The sequence below is a fragment of the Crocuta crocuta genome, unplaced genomic scaffold (genome assembly GCF_008692635.1).
Source record: "Crocuta crocuta isolate KB4526 unplaced genomic scaffold, BGI_CrCroc_1.0 scaffold30, whole genome shotgun sequence".
Taxonomy (NCBI): domain Eukaryota; kingdom Metazoa; phylum Chordata; class Mammalia; order Carnivora; family Hyaenidae; genus Crocuta; species Crocuta crocuta.
In genome coordinates this window covers 14,593,370-14,606,815 of record NW_027528345.1, presented here as the reverse complement: position 1 = coordinate 14,606,815, position 13,446 = coordinate 14,593,370, and positions in this window count along the sequence as shown.

Sequence of the window (13,446 nt, the reverse complement as noted above, 5' to 3'; positions counted from 1 at the left end):
TTCCGTTTTCCCAAATCCTGTTTACTAGCCTCAGCCTCAGGTCTGGTTTAGAGCAGTAGGTCAAAGTCCGTAGGGAAGACACAGCATCTTGTCGGCTCCAGGATGAAGTGTTCACATCTTAGTTCCCACAGCTTTGTGCTCCAAGCACACTTCTCAAGCCCATCATTCGCTGCTTGGTTTCTCAGTATTTCATTCTGTAGCTGCAGGAACTCCTTCACACTTCTCCGGTCTCTTCATGCCCTTTCAATGGCTTCACGCCTCTTCCAGTGTTATTTATTTCAAAAGAATATCTTCCCCCAAGTCACTCTTTTGGCTCATTGTTATTTGGATTTCTGGAAGCAAAACTTAGTCCAATCATTCCCATCTCTAGGAAAATTTTTAATACACCTGGAAAGAGCTCAGGTATCTGATGCAAGCTGTGTTCCCTCCAAAAAAGATGCATTGACATCTTAACCCCTAGGACCTCCGAATGTGATCTTATTAGAGAATAGGTAATTAATGAAGTTAAAATGAGGTCATATTGGAATGCGGTGAGGCCCTATCCAGTATGACTGGTATCCTTAGGAGAAGATCATGTAAGACAGAGACACGCAGGAAGAATGTCATGTGAACACAGAGGATGGTAGTGATGTATATATAAGCCAAGGAATGTCAAAGTTTGCTAGCAAGGGGCGCCTCGGTGGCTCAGTCTATTAAGCATCTGACTTCAGCTCAGGTCCACGGTTTGTAGGTTCGAGCCCCACATTGGGCTCTGTGCTGACAGCTCAGAGCCTAGAGCCTGCTTCTGGTTCTGTGTCTCCCTCTCTCTCTCTCTGCCCTTCCCCCACTCATGCTCTGTTACTCTCTGTCTCAATAATAAATAAAGATTAAAAAAAAATTTTTTTTTAAGATTGCTAGCAAACCACCAAAAGGCAAGAAGAGGAAAAACAGGGGTGCCTGGGTGGCTCAGTCAGTTAAGTGTCCGACTTTGGCTCAGGTCACGATCTCACGTTCATAGGTTGAAGCCCCGCGTCGGGCTCTGTGCTGACAGCTAGCTCAGAGCCTGGAGCCTGTTTCAGATTCTATGTCTCCATCTCTGACCCTCCCCTGCTCTTGCTGTCTCTCTCTCTCTCTCTCTCTCAGAAATAAATAAAAACATTTAAAAAAACTATTTAAAAAAAAAGAAGAGGAAAAACAAATTCCCCTCTTCACTTCAGGGGGAGCATGGCCTGACTGACATCTTAATATTGGACTTCCAGTCTCCAGAACTGGAAGACAATAACTTCTGTTGTGTTAAGCCACCCAGGTTTTAGTATTTGGTTACAGTACCCCCAGGAAACCAATATAGTATTCCTCCTCCTCCACGCTCTCATGATACCCTCTTTTTAAATTATCTACCTATTAGTTTATCTTCCTTGAGACTGAATTCCTCAAGGGGAAGGGCTCCCTTATTTATCTATGCTGGACCATCTCTAGAATAGTGCTTGATACAGAAAATAACTAAAAACCTATGTGCTGAGTCAGCAAATAAATGAATGACGAGGAGAAGGAGACTGGTGACTATGGGGGGAAACATGGAGATCCAGTCCAAGGGTTTGGTTTGGTTTTGGTTTTGGTTTGGTTTCTTTTATTTTTAGCAATCCCACTGCCAGAAATTTTCCATTCAAATCTTTGGAAATCTTAGCTTCTTCCTTAAATGCACCCCCAAAGGAAATAGTCATCAAGAATGGGACGGTTATGTGTGGGAGGGATTATTGCTAGCACTTTTGAAGAGGAAAGTTAATGCAAAGGAAGGGGCCCTAACTAGAGCAGCTCAGGTCGTTGAGGAGAGTTGTTCTCCCTTAGTAAAGAAGGCACGAATTTGGGGCCCAGAAAGATCCAGAGAGAAAACATTCCTCTATCTCCCGAGACTCATCCTTCAAGCTACTCCTTTCTTTTTTAATTTTTTAAATAGTTTTATTTTTATTTTTGAGACAGAGAGAGACAGAGCATGAGTGGGGGAGGGGCAGAGAGAGAGGGAGACACAGAATCCGAAACAGGCTCCAGGCTCTGAGCGGCCAGCACAGAACCCGATGCGGGGCTCGAACCCACAAACCGCGAGATCATGACCTGAGCCAAAGTCAGACGCTTAACTGAGCCACCCAGGCGCCCCACGAGCTGCTCCTTTTTGTCTTATCCTGAAATGCTTGCAGGTCACAAATCTGTTGTAACTTTCTTCCTGCGAGATCTGTTATCCCCCTTCCAAGAATTCCTGTCCTGTCATAGTTTTGGAGCAAGTTCTCAAAACTTCACTTCAGTGACCTTTTGAATAATGCTTTTTCTGATTCCTATTCCAAGCCTCTTGCACCAGAACTGCACCCTGCACTTATCTCTTAAAGGACCTATCTGCACGTCTACATATATTTAGACCAATCATGAGGCCCTCCTCTCCTTGAAAACAGAAACTAGGTCTTTACATTCTTTAACATCCATCTCACTAGGAGGGGTTGGGAGCCATTCTGAGCCCACTAGTCGAGAAAACTCCTGGTGAGGTTAAAGCAAGTTTGCATGGTCTCTTGCCAATCAGATGACAACCGATACCCACCCCCCCTCAATTACTTCTGCTTGAGCACTGACCCCTAAGGTACCTTGTCGATCAATATCGGGAGTGACTTGTCCCCTTATTCCGCCCCTGGTATGATGATTGCACCTTGTGAAGGAACTTATTGTGGGAACTTCTTTTGATTATGGGAACAGACATCGTTAATTGGGGCAGTTCTGCAAGAAGACTTCTGTAAAACCTGTTTCTGTACATTTCCAAAAACATCTTATCACAGAGAGCTATCCATTATAAAAATTCCATTTTCTGATGCCATGTTAACGTTTGGCCTATAAATAAAGACACCAAAACCGAAGGACAGAGATGCCTGCCTGGTGATCAGAGAGAATCTCGGGGCTCTCTCCCACCCTCCCTCGCCGACACCGTCCATCCTTCAGGGACCCCTGGACCTGCCGGAGCCGGCCTCCTTGCATGTCGGCAGAATAAAGAAAGGAAGGCCAGGTAAACTTTGCCCCAGGAAAATCGCAACTCTTCTCATGTTGCAGGTGTGAACAAGGGAAGAAAGGCGTTGGAGGGGAGGCTACAAAACACTACTCTGTAAGGGGAGTAGCGTTCTTTCCCACATGTGACAGAGCCCAGAACTCAAAGCATTGGGCAGTAATCATGGCAGGACGAGCAGCAAAGAACATTTGCAGGAAAGCCCTTGGGGTTGGGAAGAATGGAAGGAGCAGCAAAGGTAACAGTAAAATCTCACTCCTGAGAAGGAGTTCCATGCCCTTCTCTCTCCCTTGACCCGCTGACGGTGGCCAGGCGCAGGGAGGTAGGCAGCAGAGGGGATGGGACTGAGGAAGGTGCCTTTGGGTAAAACTCTCTTCTCTCATTCTAGCCTAATCTAATTCCAGGGGCTCAGATTGGTTGGGAAGGACAAAACCATCCAGGCTGGAAGAGTCAAATATCCTCAGCAAATATTGGCGGTGCTCATTTACTCTTCACTGGCCCAGCACCCCAAAGGTGGGGGAAGAGAATTCCAGGCCAGAAAATATAATTAGTCAGCCTGCTGGTTTGGGCTCTAATTTAATCTGGGCAGCTGTGCCAGGAGCCCGTATTAGCATGACACTGGGAGGCGGGGAATATAATTACGGAGCAATAGAGAAGGGGAGGAGAGGTGGGATGGCAACTCGTTTGTGCCCAGTGTCCAGGATGGGGGGAGGGGCGGGAGTGAGGATTCCCCTGGGAGAAGGGAATAGGAAATAAGCTTCTGTCAGTGGATGGATGGCAACTTTAATTTGGCTTTTGAGAAATTATGTGTGTGGTGCTGTGTGTGTGTGTGTGTGTGTGTGTGTGTGTGTGTGTGTGTGTGTGTGTGTTGGTGTGTTGGGGGGGAAACAGGGCTTTGTAGCTAGGGGCTAGTCCACTCTGCATGACAAAGGTGAGTCTGAGAGTTGATGGATGGCCTTGGTTACCTTGGAGGGGATGGGAGGGGGGTGTTGGAGAAGGTTATGGATGAAATCTGGACAAACCTTAGATACTTTCTCAGTGGCTCCATCTAAATGGGGTAAGCAGAATAAAGACTTTAACTTTGCACACTCATTATCTCTTTTTTGCCATTGTCAAAAGAAATGTGATTAAAAGGTACTTCCTAGGGGATTTCATTCATAGCCAAAAGGAACTAGCTACTAATTTTACTTCTAGGGAGCTAACTTTGTGCTGGGCTCTGGCTTAAGCAGTTTATACTTTATTAAGTAGTCTTTATAAAGCTCCACAAGGTATTTGGTATTATAATCCCCACGGAACAGTGGAGGAAACTGAGGCTCAGAGAAGCTGAACAGGATGCCCACAGTCACACAGCTACTAAGTGTCAAAGACACAGTAGAAATCGGGCCTGTCTGACCCTGCATTCTATGCTGCTAACCAGCAACAGACTAACGGCATCAGCGGTGAGTTAGGATCACAATTGGAAACAGAACGTGGCTCTCACACAATACTGCCTTTCTGTAAGTGCGCAGAGCACTTACAGGGGAAGGAGGAAGGTATTAGCTGCCAGGATAAGAACTGGATGTATGACAGAAGTAGAAATAAAAGCCGTTATCCTCATCCTCAACCCAGTGCTTCTGTCACTAGAAATAAGAATGTGATAGTAACCGCTAAATTCTTTGCTCACTTGGTGTGCACTGGGTGATACGCTGTCTCATTTCACGCCTATGGCACTTGGAGGTGGGCACTGTTACTGTCCCCTTATGTGAGAAGATGCCAGCTTCCAGGTTACATCACTTGCCCAAAGGCTGACTCATGACAGAGCAGGGGTTCAAATCTGGACCCCCCCACTCTCTTAATCCTTGTCTCTCTCTGATCCACCACACTCTTCCTTCAGACAGCATTGCATCATATAAGGGAGCGTGAGGCAAGCTGAGGGCCAAGCACAAGCTAGCACACCTCCCCGACCCCAGGTGGGGGGGGGGGGTGACATTCCTCAGGCATTCCTGGCTGCCCAAGAACAAAGGAAAGGAAAGAAAACAAATGGCTAAGTGGTAGAGGTCACCGTCATGCAGGAGAAGAGTCTCCATCAGTTTACAAATGTCTTAGTAAATTATGAGAAAAAGGCAGCTTTACCAATAGCCTGATCTCCACAAACCTATAGACTGTTTCACCTAGGATCACCCCCCCCTCCATAGGGATGTGGGGAACACAGGCAAGAAGGAAATGACAGGTAAAGGTAAATTTCCTTATAACCTGCAGCCCATTGACAAATTGACAAATACCTGAGGCAAATACAGAGTATAACATTTCTCCCCAGGAACCCTATCCTAATGTTAATGATTTGCTAGAGGGGAAAAAACAACCTTAGTGTGACAATAGCAAGGCTTCAGGTATCTTAAGAGTCCTTTTTAGCATATCAGAGTCCCTCTGGAGACCTCCTGTTTAGCTCCCCAACTCCATAGTATATAACCAGTCACTCTTCACAAGCCCAGTGCAGCTCTTCCTGCCCACGGGTCCTGTCCCCGCGCTTTAATCAAATCATCTTTTTGCACCAAAGACGTCTTCAAGAATTCTTTCTTGGCCTTCGGCTTCGAACCCCACCCCCATCACCCAAAACCTTCATCACCATCCTTCCCTCTGTGTCCATGATGGAGCTGTGAGGCTTATCCACCCCAAGAAGTGACACGAAACTTCCAAGGTCCATAGAAATCTTCCTTAATTTCAAGCCTTGGCCCATGCAAATCACATTTCAGCCTGTTATTTGAGGGAGTGGGGAGACATCCAGCCGTACTCATGATCTCAAGTTTTAACTTTTCCTGCAGCTTCTAGCCTTTTCTGCTACCTACCCAGTGAGGACCTGCAAACCTGTTCTGTCCAGTCCTAGGGTCCTCTTGTCTTAGACCACAGACAGGTCTGGTTCTTCATTTTCTTTTGGTTCCATTACTCTTTCAGCTTTCTTTTTTCCTAGGCAAAGACCTCCCTCCAGGGCCTTGAAAGCCACTGGGACTAAGGAGGGACAGAGCCAGCTTCCTGCTCCCAAAGGAGGAAGGGAGGGAGGCTCTGCCCTGGGCACAGAGGTAGCTGGAGGAGATGGCCCTCCCCGCCTGCCTGTCCCGCTTGCTCAGCTGCTCGGCATCGGCCCTGCACCCAGGAGCGAGGCTTCTCTAGGACCCCTGCCAATCTCCTGGGCTCTGGCAAAAGAGAGCCAACCAGGGCGCAGCTGTGTCCTGCATCCTGAAGCCTGCGGGCGCCGTCGGGTGGCTCCATAGTCCGTGTCCAGGAAGCCAGAAGAGATGTCTTGATTCCACAGATCCCCCGACCCCGACCTCCTCCACTCGCATAGCTTCCATTCCCGATGTCCTCTCTTTTATTCCCCAAACTCCTCCCGACCGCCTCAAAAGAGGCCACATGCTATCCTTAGAAAGGATAAGACCTTTGGGCTGAAGGTCCAGAAAAGCTTGGTTTTGCCTCTCGCTGGGTGGACAAATCTTCATCTATAAAATGAGACACATGGCACCTGCTCCGGGCTTCCTGCAAAGCTGTGTGCCCGGGAGGCAATGCCTGGTAAGGACGCGGGCATGTCAGTTACTGAGGCAAGACCAGGGCTGCCCTTGGCATCGCCACCACAGAGAGGGGAGTTACAGAGCAGCAGAAGTCTCAGAATCAGACACATCCGGCCTGAAACCCGAGAGCCTCCTCCTGAGACCGCTAGAGCGCATCTTCTTCGTCTGTCCCTTGGGGATAAGACTGCCTGCCTTGAAGCGTCACCAGGAGGCTCAGTGAGGGGATGGATAGTGAGCCGCCTGGAAGAAGCAGCAGGGGAGGGCAGGTAGTGAGAGCTTGATACGCGTCTGTCCCCTCCGAGACTGCCGTGTTTCCCACATCCAAGCCAAGGCTGTAGGGCCCTGCACTACGGCTGTGGGGGCTTGGACCTTGATTAAAAGTGCCTCCGCAAGGGAGCAAATACAACCAAGGTGCGTGCTCTGGGACCTGGCTGCACTGGCCTGGAGGAAAGGTGTCTCTTTCTACCCGCCTCAATCTACCAAGATTGTTATGTGCTAGACTCGAGTGTAAAAGGCTTTCTGAAGCAGGTTAAGATTCCAGGACCAGAGCTTCAGGCAGAAGGAGTACAACGCACAAGAGTTACAGTAAAACCACACACACACACACACACACACACACACACACACACAGCTTCCAGAAGGCGATTTCTATGAATGCCTCTGATTGCATCTGGCCCCACTCAATATAGTTTTGACACCTTTTTGACACTCCACTGTTTATACTAAAGCTCGGAGGTGAGAGCTGAAACTTTGATGAGGAATAGGGTGTTTACGTAGTCCTCAGTTAGGAGCACTTCCTAATTTTAAAAAAATTATCATTTTACAATTAAAAATAAAAAACAGAAAGAAAGTAGCATCTTGGGTTACCAATACTGAGGAAACTGATACCAGATGCACTGAGGATACGACAGCACATACAGAACCCTGGCAAAGTCATCTAACCCAAATGTAGTCACGTGAAACTGCAAACAAACCATATTGAGAGATGCTCTACGAAAGAGAAAGGACTCTCGTCATTAAATGGCAGTGTCGTGAAAGAGAAAGGAAATCCGTATTAAAGGAGACAAGACACATGGAAACTACATGCCCTTTGTGGTTCTACACGTTATTAGGAGAATAACAAAATCTGAATTAAGTTTATAGATGAGATAATAATATTTTATCCATCTTAAATCTCCTGAGTTTGATCATTATGCCGTGGTCATGAAAATCACTGCTTTTAGGTAAGGGTAAAGGGGCATAACATCTGTCAATTACTCTCAAAAAGTTCAGAAAAATAGGCAATGTGAGAAAGCAAAATATTGAAACTTGTAACTCAAAGGGAGGAGGGCACCAGAGTTCTCTTTACTCTTCTTACAATTCTTCCAAAACTTTACAAAACTTCCAGTTTGAAGTTATTCCAAAAGAGTAGTTCACAAAATGAAACAAACTTCAAACCCTGAAACTTGACATTCAAGGATTTCTTAGCTCTAACCTCAAACTAACTGAGCAATCTTCTGTTCCATTCATTTTTTGTCATATGAATCACATTTAGCCACCTTGAGCTACTTGATCTTTCCTAAAACAAACCCTGTATTTTCCACCTTGGTAATCCTGTTCGTTCAGATCTCTGCCAGTACAGACTTCTGTTTACTTCTTGAACTTTAAAAAAAAATTTTTTTTTAATAGTTCTTTATATTTGAGACAGAGAGAGACAGAGCCCGAGTGGGGAAGGGGCAGAGAGAGAGGGAGACAGAGACTCTGAACCCACGAACCGTGAGATCATGACCTGAGCCGAAGTTGGACGCTGAGCGAGCCACCCAGGCTCCCCAAACATCCTTGAACTTTTGAAATCCTACCCAACCCTGGACATCCTGAATAAAAATTACCCAATACGAAGGAAGAAACCCTCAATAGCCCCTAAATCCACCCAGTCTGCTGGGTTAATTCCCAAATCTGGGTTAAGTCAACCTTCCGAGCACTGGGCTAGTCTCAGATGCCACAGAGGAAACCACAGGCTGAATTCAGAGACCGACTATAGGCTGCCACCTGGTGGTCATTAGGACAACATTCGTTTGAAGAGTTCCTCCGTGAGCCAGTTTGGAGGGTGGGAAAAGTCAGAACACGATTCTGCTTGCAGCCTCATTCAGTTCATCGGTGGGTTATAAAATCCACTTCATAGTTTATTTTGAGACTAGAGTTAAGATCTGTTTATTGTTTTTCACAGAATGCCCACTCAATAAATGATAGCTATTGTAATTAGAAACAAAATAGTACACTGGAATCTTAAAAACCATTTATTTTCACTTTTTCATTTTATGGTTAAGGAGCATGAAATCCAGGAGAGATGCAGAGCAAAGCCTACAGGACAGACCTGTTGATTCCTGACTCTTTTACCAAGTGTAGATCAGGAGAAACCAGTTCATTTTGAGCACGGCAAAAACTATAATAGGGAATCAAAGAACATTTTGAGTGGTCTAAATCCTTCATACCTATCTTCTCATGTACTTCCTTTTTTATTAAAAATTTTAACAGTTATTTATTTTTGAGAGGCAGAGTATGAGCAAGGGAGGGACAGAGAGAGAGGGAGACACAGAATCTGAAGCAGGCTCCAGGCTCTGAGCTGTCAGCACAGAGCCCAGCACGGGCTCAAACCCACCAACCGTGAGATCATGACCTGAGGAAGTTGGCTGCTTAACCGGCTGAGCCACCCAGGTGCCCCATGTACTTCTCTTCTTTTTTTTTTTTATTTTTTTTAAATTTTTATTATTATTATTTTTTTATTTCTAGGAGAGATAGAAAGAGAGTGTGAGCAGGGGAGGGTCAGAGAGAGAGGGAGTCACAGACTGAAACAGGCCCCAGGCTCTGAGCTGGCAGTCAGCACAGAGCCCGACGCGGGGCTCGAACCCACGAACCGCGAGATCATGACCCAAGTGGAAGTCGGACGCTTAACCGACTAAGCCACCCAGGCGCCCCTCTTCTCTTCTTTTTAAACTTTATTTATTTATTTTGTGGGGAGGGAGGAGGAGTGCACAGCATGGGAGGGGCAGAGAAAGAGAGAGAGAGAGAGAGAGAGAGGGAGAATCTCCAAGCAGGCTCTCCACTGTCCATGTGAAGCCCGAGCCTGAGGGTCAAACTCAAGAACCCTGAGACCAAAACCTGAGCTGAAACCAAGGGTTGGACGGTTGGACGCTTAACTGACTGAGCCACCCAGGTGCCCTCATTTCATGTACTTCTACCTTCTAAGGTCAGCCTGGCAAGCTGCTAGTTCCAAGTGGGTAAGGGCAGGAGGGGACTCCCACCTGGGAGGGTGGAGAAGAACAGTCGTGTTGGGGGCTGCTGCCCGGGGAAGGACTCCATGTTTGCTCCCTTGAGGTAGACCAGAGTAGTCTGGGTGGTTATGCTTCACTTTCACTTTCTCTTATGTGCGAATCTCTTCCTTTCGGGTTATCTTCCCTCTAGTTCAGTGTCACTTTCTTCTCCACCTCTTCCTCCTTGTTTCTAAATCTAACAAAGAGATCTCTCCTTGGTGCCAAGGCTCCTGCACAGACCAGGGGCTGGCTGGGGTTGGCTCACACGCCATTTCCGCCTCCTGCAGCTCTCCGTCTGATCAGCAGATGACGGTTATCCCACTTCCTCTGATCAACTGACAAAACACCGATGCAAGGGTACAATGTCTTTCCAGAAATCCCTGGGTTGTTTTTCCCCAGTTCATCACACACCCTCTCCTGCCCCGTGTCCACTCCACTCACTAGTCCACTCCACTCACTAGTCCACTGTGACTGGGGAACCGTCAGACTTTGGTGGGATGGCCTCGGAGCTCCAGGGCTTCCCTTTTATAGAGATGAGAGGAGGGCACAGGCTTAAGCAAGAGCCACCCCTTCCTCCAACCTATTAAGTTCCTGCCCCATCTCACTGTAGCCCAGGTGCTCAGCTCCACTTCCACCCCTGAGCCCACACTCACCTTACATTTTTTTCCCTTACACCAAACCCACAACAACCCCCAAATTCAACCTGCTGTTGGGGCTTTTAATGCCGATCTCTTTAAAGATTTTAGAGTGCTGGACACAGAGACTCCAGTTTTAAATATTCCTCAAGTCCATGAGGTCACTATGAACTCATTCCATAATTTCTCCAAGGTTCAACCCACCTTAAATGCTATTTTACTCAAAAAAGTTATATTGCTTTTCTCTCATCCTCTCTTTATTTTCCCACCACAAATGATATCATTGCCATGAGTGTCTGCTTTGAACCAAGTACCCGGTATAGAGAGGAGCCCTCCTAAAAGCCCTCTTCTAGACAGGGAGACCAAGATGAAAATTAGTCCACATTTCTTTTTCCTCAACTTCAAGGGTCTGACCTAGCCCCAGAAGAACCCTGACTCTCCTCCTACTACATTCCCAGATCCTTCCCCCTCTAGTACACTTACACTCTACCCTATGGGTCCCAGGATCCGTCCTTCTCAGCAGGCTTGTAAACCACTGGGCATTCATTATGTGAGTCACACTTGAAACCCCCCAGTGAGGCCCTGTGCAGAAGAAAGATACAAAGAAAGATAGAAAGAAAGAAATCAGAAGAAAGATAGAACATAGCTCACCAGACAGTCCAACAATCTTAAGCTCAAACCATCTGAGTATGATGAAAGACATGAGTGTCATTATTTAATCTAGAAAAGACAGAACTGTAGTGGCTNTTCTAGAAAAGTCATATTTACATCAGCTTATTAAAAACATCAAGAAGTTGTGCCTTCCAATCAGGTTTGTCTTTTGTTAACCACGTATGGCCCCAAATTATTTGATTAGACTGGAAGTAAGTCCTCCAATGGATAACATTTTATATTGTCTCTTTTCATATCCCCCTGGATCTAGCTTATTTGTGGCACTACCCAGTTTGAGTGGATTTATAGTTTCAGATCTCTGAAGGCTTAGGCTCTACAGAGGCCTGTAATAGATTGCTCTCCCATTCTGCAGGACTTACAAACAAGGAAGATAGAGCAAGGCAGAAGGAAGGACTTTCCCACAATTGAGTTGAGTGATTCAAGAGGAAGAGTGTGTTAGAAAGGTTAGCAAATCCCATTTCTTGGAACCCTTAACTCCCAGAACATAGAAGCAAAGAGAAGGAGAAGATGACCCTAGTCTGGTGGACCCTTTTCTGTCTGCAGAGAGTTTAGAAGACCCTTGATTAGCTGGACCATCGCTTTCTCCCCCTAAGATTTTATCCACTCTGCCCACTTTTGAGCCTTTGCAATGACAAGGAGACAAACTAGCTCACACTCGCCCATCAGCAATTTGAAAGAACAGGACTCAGTGAAGAATGGGTGTTTGCTGAGCCTCAACATCTGAGAAACGAGAAAACTGACGACTGAAATGGAAGCAGGTCACTTGCATCTGGGCCTGGGCGGAGGGGCCCAGCTTCTCGGCCCAGAGTGAGGCTGTGAGCCACAGCTCTCTGTCATAGGACAGCCTCTCTGAGCAGCCTTCCTGGCTCTGTCCCGGGTCTGACTGGGCCCCCTGCTCAATTCTACAGCTTCAGAACTCACTCCAGCCCCGGCTCTGCTGTTTGAGGGAGGTGTCAGTGTTCAGAAACGGTTCTTACTTAGCAGTGCTATCAGGCTACCTGCCTGCAGGATAGTATCATTCATGAGCAATTTTTACTTGGCTTTGCAATGGACAAGAGTTGTTTTCTAATGTATTCTCTATTAACTTTACAAAGATTTCTTGTTTTTATTTTAAATAATTTTTTAAACATTTTTTTTTTGAGAGAGAGACAGAGACAGAGAGAGAGAGACAGCATAACCAGGGCAAGGCAGAGAGAGGGAGACACAGAATCCAAAGCAGGCTCCAGGCTCTGAGCTGTCAGCACAGAACCTGGCACAGGGCTCGAATCCACTAACCAAGGGATCATGACCTGAGCCAAAGTCAGATGTTCAACTGACTGAGCCACCCTGGCACTCCCCTTCGTTAATTTCAGACAGAGAGAGAGAGAGGGCATGCAAGTCCAAGAGAGAGAGGCAGAAGGAGAGAGAGAGAGAGAGAGAGAATCTTAAAAAGGCTCCATGCTCAGTGCAGAGTCTGACATGGGCTTGACCCATGACCTGGGCAGGGATTGTGACCTGAGCTGACATCAAAAGTCAGACTCTCAACCAATTGAGCCACCCAAGTGCTCCTATAATGATTTCTTACCAAAAGTCTGCATTTAATATTCTCATTTTCCACACTTAACCACATGCGATCCTATGAGAGAAAAGAACAATGGTGTGTATAGATATCATAGATTTCTAGAGGCCAGAGAATCTTAGAAATATTTCTGTATTTTTCAGAAGAGGAAACTGATGTCAGTGAAATTAAGTAACAATCATACAGCTAGTGTTAAAGTCAAGGGTCCCTTCTACTCCCAGTCTCAGTGTTTATACCATATTCCTTAACACGGGAGTGAGGGCGCCCAGAGTGACAAACTGGCCACGCGACGAAGTGCTAATCTGCTGCATTGCATAGGCTGTAGCAGGTCACCTCATTTGGTATAAGGGTTTTTATTTTTAATCAAGGGGGGAAATGAGCAAAATGTCATTTTAAAAGGCCCTGAAATCCTGAACCGCATCTAGCACCAAAAGGGCAATTGGTTTTCAGGATGCACATGTCATATATGATCAGAGCACTTTACAGTGTCAGAGACATCCAGGCACTTCATGTCTGCAAAGGACAGAGGAAGAGTAGGTGAGAGAGAGAGAGAGAGAGAGAGAGTGGGAAAGGGAACTAGCCAACAACTGAGAAAGACCACCACACCTGCGTTTCCTTCTCTTCCTAGGAATCTCCTGGCTTTGTTCGTGTCTTCCAGCCACTGCTGGTGAAAAAGAAAACATTCTTTAAAATCACACAGGGGTCCTGGGGTGGCTCAGTCGGTTGGGCATCC